This window comes from Momordica charantia (genome assembly GCF_013281855.1).
Source record: "Momordica charantia cultivar OHB3-1 chromosome 10 unlocalized genomic scaffold, Mcharantia_2.0 BLBB01000010.1, whole genome shotgun sequence".
Taxonomy (NCBI): Eukaryota; Viridiplantae; Streptophyta; class Magnoliopsida; order Cucurbitales; family Cucurbitaceae; genus Momordica; species Momordica charantia.
In genome coordinates this window covers 11,251,189-11,258,434 of record NW_028275158.1, presented here as the reverse complement: position 1 = coordinate 11,258,434, position 7,246 = coordinate 11,251,189, and the positions used below count along the sequence as shown (strand labels likewise).

The window sequence follows — 7,246 nt, the reverse complement described above, 5'->3', positions numbered from 1 at the left end:
AAACTTATAAATGCATAAACTATCCAGAAAATTAGGATACTTTCAGGGGAATGCACATCAACAAGATTTTACTCTAGTTTTGGTTGTAATTTAATTAATAACTTACCACATTTTGGTTTCCTTTCTTAACTTCGGGAGTACTCATCTTTCACGTGTAACTATTTTAATCTTGTTCTCAAGCTTAGATTAAATCACCAATCTAATCAATCAGATTTGAGTGATGAAAACGTATATTGATGTCGTTGAAATTGATAACTCAAATTTACAAATACGTATTGACAGATATTTGAATATCTGAACTTTTTTATGCTCGCTAATTAAGAGGGAATATTTTCTCAATTTTTATTATCCATAGATATTTAAATTTTATTTTTACTAGTTTGAAATTTGATTGATTCATTAATAAATAAACATGTTAGTAGAAAATAAACACACATTTAATAATAATAAAATGTTGGGCTGTAGACAATCATTATTGCTATTATTTTTTTTAAAGAAAATTCAATAAAGAAGCAGGGGATTCAAACTTAAGTAATGCGTTGATAAGTTGATCCGTTTGGTAACATTCTCTTTTCTTATTTATGTTTCTTCACTTTTAATAAATAAAAATAAAATTGTATGACCTTTAATATCGATGAATTCAATCAAGAATAGTTAAATAATATTTATATTTACATTTTGTAACAAATTGGAAATGGAAACGAGAAACTTGCTTTGATTATTTTCAAAATTTCTATACAATTTTGAGGGTGTTCTCAAAAAATGAGAAATAAGAAATATAATTAATTGCAAAATGTTTAGATTTCTTAATAAAACTTGAAAACGAGGAACAATAGACGAGAATATTATCAAACGGGCCTTATATGTTCAACTTTCACAAACTTGAATCTTTTATGGGTTGGGTTGGATTCGTCGAGTTGTCGGATTTTTTGAACACCCCTATTGTGAATTGTTTGTGTATGCGATCACTACATTGTTTCCGTTCCAAAAGTATCCTACTTTCTAACCTTGAGGGAGTGTATTAGTGCTGGAGTACAAAATCAGACTTGCTACCTTACAATCCAAAGATAGAGAAAACTTGCAGGAAGTTAAAGACGTGAACAGAAGTTGAGAAAAATCCAAAAAAGAGAGGAAAAGAATTAGCTGAAATCAAATTTGTCATTCCCAAAATCACTTGGGGGGGGGGGGGGGGGGGGGGGGGGGGGGGGGGGGGTGGATTTTGAAAAATTAAAAGAATGGGCAGCTGGTAGGTGATTTTGGTTGGATTGATGGTCATATAATCACATCCTAAAATTAAGCATTAAATTTGCAAAATTACCCTAAAAAAGTCCCAAAATATTTATATTTAGCACTAGAAATGGAAGGGACATAGTAATTATCATCAATAATGACCGGAAATCATAATTTTTTTAAATATAATTGCAAAATAAATTAATAGAAATAGATATTTATAAAGCAATAAAACAATGGTAATGGTATTATCATTACAAAAGTTTTAGAGAGATAAAAGTTAGAGACCAACAAAAATCTTAGAGAGATAAATATAAGAGGGTGAGAGCCAAAAAAAAAATTTAAGAGAGAGAAATAAACTCAAGAAAGAGATTAGAACTAAAAATTTAAAGAGATATTACAAAAAAAATTTTAGAGAAAAAATTTAGATAGAATAAACAAAATTAAAGATAAAAAAGTTCACAGGTGACAACAATTTTAGAAATGAAAAAATCTAACTTTCCGAAAAAATAAGGTTAAATAGAAAGTCAAGTTTGAACTTGAGAATTGTTGTTAAAAATTATTTTAATCGTGCTAAAATCACTTCCAAACATGTTCCTAATTCTACTAGCACTCCCAAACACACCATTAGTTTAAGAAAACAAGTGTGTTTTGTTCCTGAGTTCTGTCGAAATGATCTGTCACTTTATTATTATATCATTTTGTCGTTTTTTTTTAATTCTTGTGCTCAAGTAATGTTTTTATTATTACACATCTAAATTATTGTGTTAATCTTAATCAAAATAACTACTTAAACAAAATTATAAAATATTCCTAAAACAATATAACTTAAGATCTCAATTTAATAATGGAAGGAAACAAATATTTATTAATTAAATTTTTTAAAAATCATTAGAAAGGCAGTGGAAGTCAACCAACAAAAATTCAGTTTACATGACTTTATGCTTAATAACACTACCCATCAAATACAAATTTTAGAACTCTAGGCTAAAAGACTTCACATCTCAAACATATACTAAATAACTACCGACTAATTTAACTCTCTATATATTTTTTAGAAAGCATTTTTCAAAATATAAGCAAATTTTTAAAACTAAAAAAAAAAAAAGTTTTTGAAAACTTGTGAGAAAATATGTGTGCAGAGATTAGTGAAAAAAAGGTGCTTAGCAACTAGAAAGAAGCTAATGTGATATACATGTGTCAATATATATAAAAAGTAATTAGCGTACATGTCAAGTGAGAAATCAATAATGAACTTTTAAGAAATAATAATAATAATGAACTTTTCAGCTAAAAGCATCCATTTGAGTATTGTATTTAGTCAATCTGTGTGTATTTATATTTATATAATAGGAAAGAACAGGTGTTGCGAAACAAGACTATTCCGTTAGTTAAAGTCTTGTGGAGGAATCATGCAGTAGAAGAGGCAACATGGGAAAGTGAGGATCAGATGCGCACTCAATACCCTCGTCTATTTCCTTAATTATTCTGATTGAATTTCGAGGATGAAATTCTCAAAAGAGATAATATTTTGTGAGGGTAGTATTGTAATTTTTCAGTGAAAAAAAGGAAAAAAAATAATAATTAAGATATCTTAGTTGGAAGGGTAGTTTGGTCTTTTGACAAGAAAACGAAACATGGGACACGTGTGGTGTGTGTGTGTGTTGTGACGTGTTAAAAAAAAAGAAAAAGAATAGGAAAGGGAAAGGGGAGAAAACGAAGGAGGAAAAACAAAGAGAATGGAAAAGAAAGAGGGCAAGGAGAAGAGAAGAAAGCAGGGGGGAAAGGAGAAGAAATTGAAGGTAAGGTTTGTATTTATGGGTTTTGTGAAAAATGTCATGAGAAGTTTGAGTTCTATGGGTATTCAATGAACGGAAAACTCCTGTTGTTCTTGGATGAGAAGGAATGGTAAACTCGTGGGGTTCGATTTTGCAAAGGATGTATGTTTTGGTTGAATTTTATGGTGGAAATATTATGAGGGAACCTTGGTATTGTGATGGGTTTTTTTTTTGGTAAAGAAGGGTTCCATGGGAGAAAGAAAGGCAAAAGAAAGGCAAAAGAAAGACAAAAGAAGTGCAGATTTAAGGTGGGTATGAAATCTGTAGAAGAAGGGAAGAGAGAGAGAGGAGTGTGGGGGTTGGTGTTGAAGAGAGAGAAAGAAATCAAGGAGAGAGGTAATTGATAAATTAAGGTAAAAAAAAGGAATGAGTATATGTGCGTGAGATGGAGTGTGAGAAACAGAAATTGATTGGGTTTGGTGGGACCCACTTGTAAGAAGAAAAAGTGGTGAGTTTTAATGAAGAGAGAGAGTGAGGAAATTGGGTAATAGGATATTTTGAAGTTATTATGATTGAAGTTTGAATTAAGTTATGTTGAAATTGGAATTAAGTGAGTTAAATTGGTTTTGAATCGATATTTCAGGTCATACAGGAATTGGAGCAGCGTACCAACCAAATTCACCTCGTTCATAGGATTTGTGAGTGGTTATTTTACTAAATATTTCCAGATATCTATTATAGAACCTCAACAAAAATATATAACGTATGTTTGATTATTTTTGCTGAGAAATTGAATTTTGCTGAGAATGTCTGAGAAATTGTTGTGTTTACTGAATATGATTAGAAAGAAATATGTTTTAGAAGTGATTTGTGATAGAAATGTTCTTAGAAAGAAAGAAAAAAAAAAGAATTTTTAGAACTGTTATTGAGATTGAGAATTTTCTGAGAATCGTTTTCAAACCACCATATTGTTGTATCCAGGTGATTACCCGTATGCTATGTGAATGTGTTTCTATAGTATACCTAGAAATAGAAGGTCTTTGAGACCATTTTACTCCGCGCGTTGAGAGAAATATTCTGCTGTGTATATTGAGATTACTCTATGCCAGTGGACCAGAAATAGAGTTATTCTGCTGTGCGTATTGAGATTACTCTGCGCTAGTAGACCAGAATAGAATGTGGATACATATATGGTGTTGAGTTTTCTTAATCTGTTTTAAGTTTGAAAGAAGATATTTGATATGTGTTTCAGAAAGTGTTTTTAGGAAGTATATGTTGTTACAAGTTATGCTCAGAAAATTACTGAATTTTAGTTGCTCAAGTTATATGAAGTTTTAACGAGAATGTTTATTATTTCAGCTTTATGAAGCTCGACTTGAGAATTGAAATTTCAGTTGTTTTTATGGAATAAGTTTTACGAAATTATTTTCTTAATAAAATGCCACTCACTGAGCTTCCTGGCTCACTGTTTATCATTGTTTTCCTCTTCCAGGCTGCACCTGAGTTTCATAGAGATAGCCAACCAGTTTCTGCCACTCACCGTCTCAAATTTGCATATCATTTTGTATGTACAACTAGAATGACTTATACTGGAATAGTTGTACCTTTTGTGGCCGAATAGTTATTTGTTTTTAAATGAATTATGTTACACTTTATGTTTTATATGTTGAAGAATAATCTAAATTAGTTTTAGAAAGTTAGAAAGAATTTGACTATAGACTTGGTAGATGGTTGGGGGTCTGTGGTCGACACGACTTGTCCTATAGTTAGTAGGTGTTTAGGGCGGGTCGTGTCAGGTACCGAACTGGCTAGGTCGATTTCGTAGACAAAAACTAACTTTGCAAGGGCGTCAACATTAGTGTTCTTGGACGTTGGAACTTGGTGTATCTTGTACTTGCATAGCTCGGCAAACAATCCATTGACTTTTTTCAAGTACTTCTCCATTTATTTGGCCTGATACTCCTTGGTAATTTTGTTCACTATGAGCTATGAATCGTTGTAGATGAGGAGATGCTGCACTGCCAAGCTTCTCGCTATTCACAGGTCGACAAGGGGTGCCTCGTATTCTGCTTCATTATTTGAAGTTTGGAAGTTGAAGTGCAACGTATACTCAAATCTCATGCCTCTTGGTGCACTAAGTAATACCCCAACATCACACTCGTTGTCGTTGGATGATCCATCGATATACATGGTCCATGGCTCGAGTGCCTCTAGATTGTGCTGACTGGTGGGGCCAGCTCGAATATGAAGTCAACTATTGCTTGGCTTTTAATAGCTTTTCGAGGCACAAAGGTGATGACATACTTACTAAGCTTGAGTGCCCACTTCATCAATCTTCTGGAGGTCTCAGGCTTTTGGAGAAACTGGGAGGGAAAAATTTGTCAACATCGTGACTGAATGAGCTTGAAAGTAGGGGTGGAGTCGTCGAGCAACTGTAACAATGGCTAGAGCGAGCTTCTCCATGCACGAATACCAAGTTTCAACATCAATCATCGCCCTACTTATATAATAGACGGGACTCTACTGTCTCTTCTCCTACTTCACCAGGGCCGAGCTTATGGCTTTCTCTGAAACAACCAGGTAGAGAAAGAGCATGCCTCATTGAATAGATTTTGATAGTAGGCGCGTCAAGCTCAAGTAGGTCTTGAGCTGGTCAAAAGTGACTTGGCACTCTGACATCCACTCAAACTGCCCCTTGGTATTCAGCACCTTGAAGAAGGGAAGATATTTGTTGGTTAAATGCGACAAAAACTTGTTGAGGGTAGCTATTCGCCCATTAAGGCATTGGAGTTGCTTCAAGTTATTTAAGAGTTCCATACCAAGTATGGCTTAGATTTTCTCTTGATTGGTCTCTATTCCTTGCTTGCTCGCTATAAACTCGAGGAACTTGCTTGATGAAACTCCAAAGACACATTTAGCTGGTTTGAGCTTCATCCGATATTGTTGGAGTATACTAAATGCTTTTGTCAACTCGACAATGTGGGAGCTAGTCTTCTTGCTCTTGACGAGCATGTCGTGAACATAAACTTCCATGTTGCGACCTAGTTGCTTGGCGAACATCTTATTAACCATGTGTTGGTAGGCCGCTTCAACATTCTTTAACCCGAAGGGCATCACTTTGTAGTAGTAAAGCCCTTGGTCGGTTATGAAGGAAGTATGTCATTGGTCGAACTTGTGCATTTTGATTTGGTTATAGCCATAGTAGGCATCCATAATGGTCTATAACTCAAGCTTAGTAGTAGAATTGACTAGCTGATTCATGCGCAGTAAAGGAAAACTATCTTTGGGGCATGCTTTATTTAAGCTTCTAAATTTCATGCATATTCTTCATTACCATTAGATTTTTTAACTAAGACGACATTAGAGAGCCAGTAAAGGTAGATAATTTCTTTAATGTATTGAGCTCGTAAAAGTTTGTTGACTTCCTCTACAATAATTACACTTCTCTCACTCTTTACAGGTTGGCACTTTTACTTAATAGATCGAGAAGAGGGGTCAATGTTGAGGCGGTGAACCATGATGCTTGGATCAATGCCCCGCATGTCTTCGTGTGACCAAGTAAACACGTCAATATTTTATCTTATGAAGCTGATAAGCTCGCTCCTGTCTATGGCTCCCAGCTTGATACCAGTGCTTACTTGTCTACCAGGGTTAAGTAATGGACCAGATCAAGTTTCTTAGCCGGCGTGCCTCTACTGATGGTGAGGTCGTCCCCATTTAGCTTAGATTTATCTGAGACGACAGCACATGTAGAGGATCCTTTCAGGGCGGCGACGAGGTTTTCTACTCCCATCTAATGACTTTCACTCCTTTGGAACCCGGATACTTCAACATTTGATGATATGTTGAGGGGATGGTCTATACGACATGTAAGATAGGTCAATAAAAAATAGTGTCGTAAGCTGACTTGCCATCTATCATAGTGAACTCTGCCATTTAGGTGATTCGAGTATCTTCCTCACCAAGAGTGATGGGGAGCTCGATGCACCCCTCTAGAGTAATGCTTTGTAAGGACCGTTTCAAAGTGAAAAACAAAAAAAAGGGGAAAAAGAAATGAAAGAAATGAAAGTTTGTTTTAGAAAGGCACGTGTGTGTGTGTTGTTGATTAATGAAGGTGAGTGATAGGTGTTTTAAAAGAAAAGAAAAGGTGGGGAAGGAAAAGAATAAATAAAAAGAAAGAAAGAGAAAGCATAAGAATGGAAAAAGGAAAAAAAAGAAAGAAGTGTGAAGAAAAGAGA

The 7,246-nt window shown here is 34.4% G+C and overlaps 1 long non-coding RNA gene across 1 annotated transcript; it reads left to right on the top strand.

Moving 5' to 3' along the window:
- Window positions 1-2,804: 2,804 nt before the first annotated feature.
- On the top strand, window positions 2,805-4,670 carry LOC111019273 (uncharacterized). Its single transcript, XR_015787705.1, has 3 exons — window positions 2,805-3,032; window positions 3,652-3,706; window positions 4,501-4,670. It is a non-coding gene; the product is annotated as an uncharacterized LOC111019273 (long non-coding RNA).
- The last annotated feature ends 2,576 nt before the right edge of the window (window positions 4,671-7,246 follow it).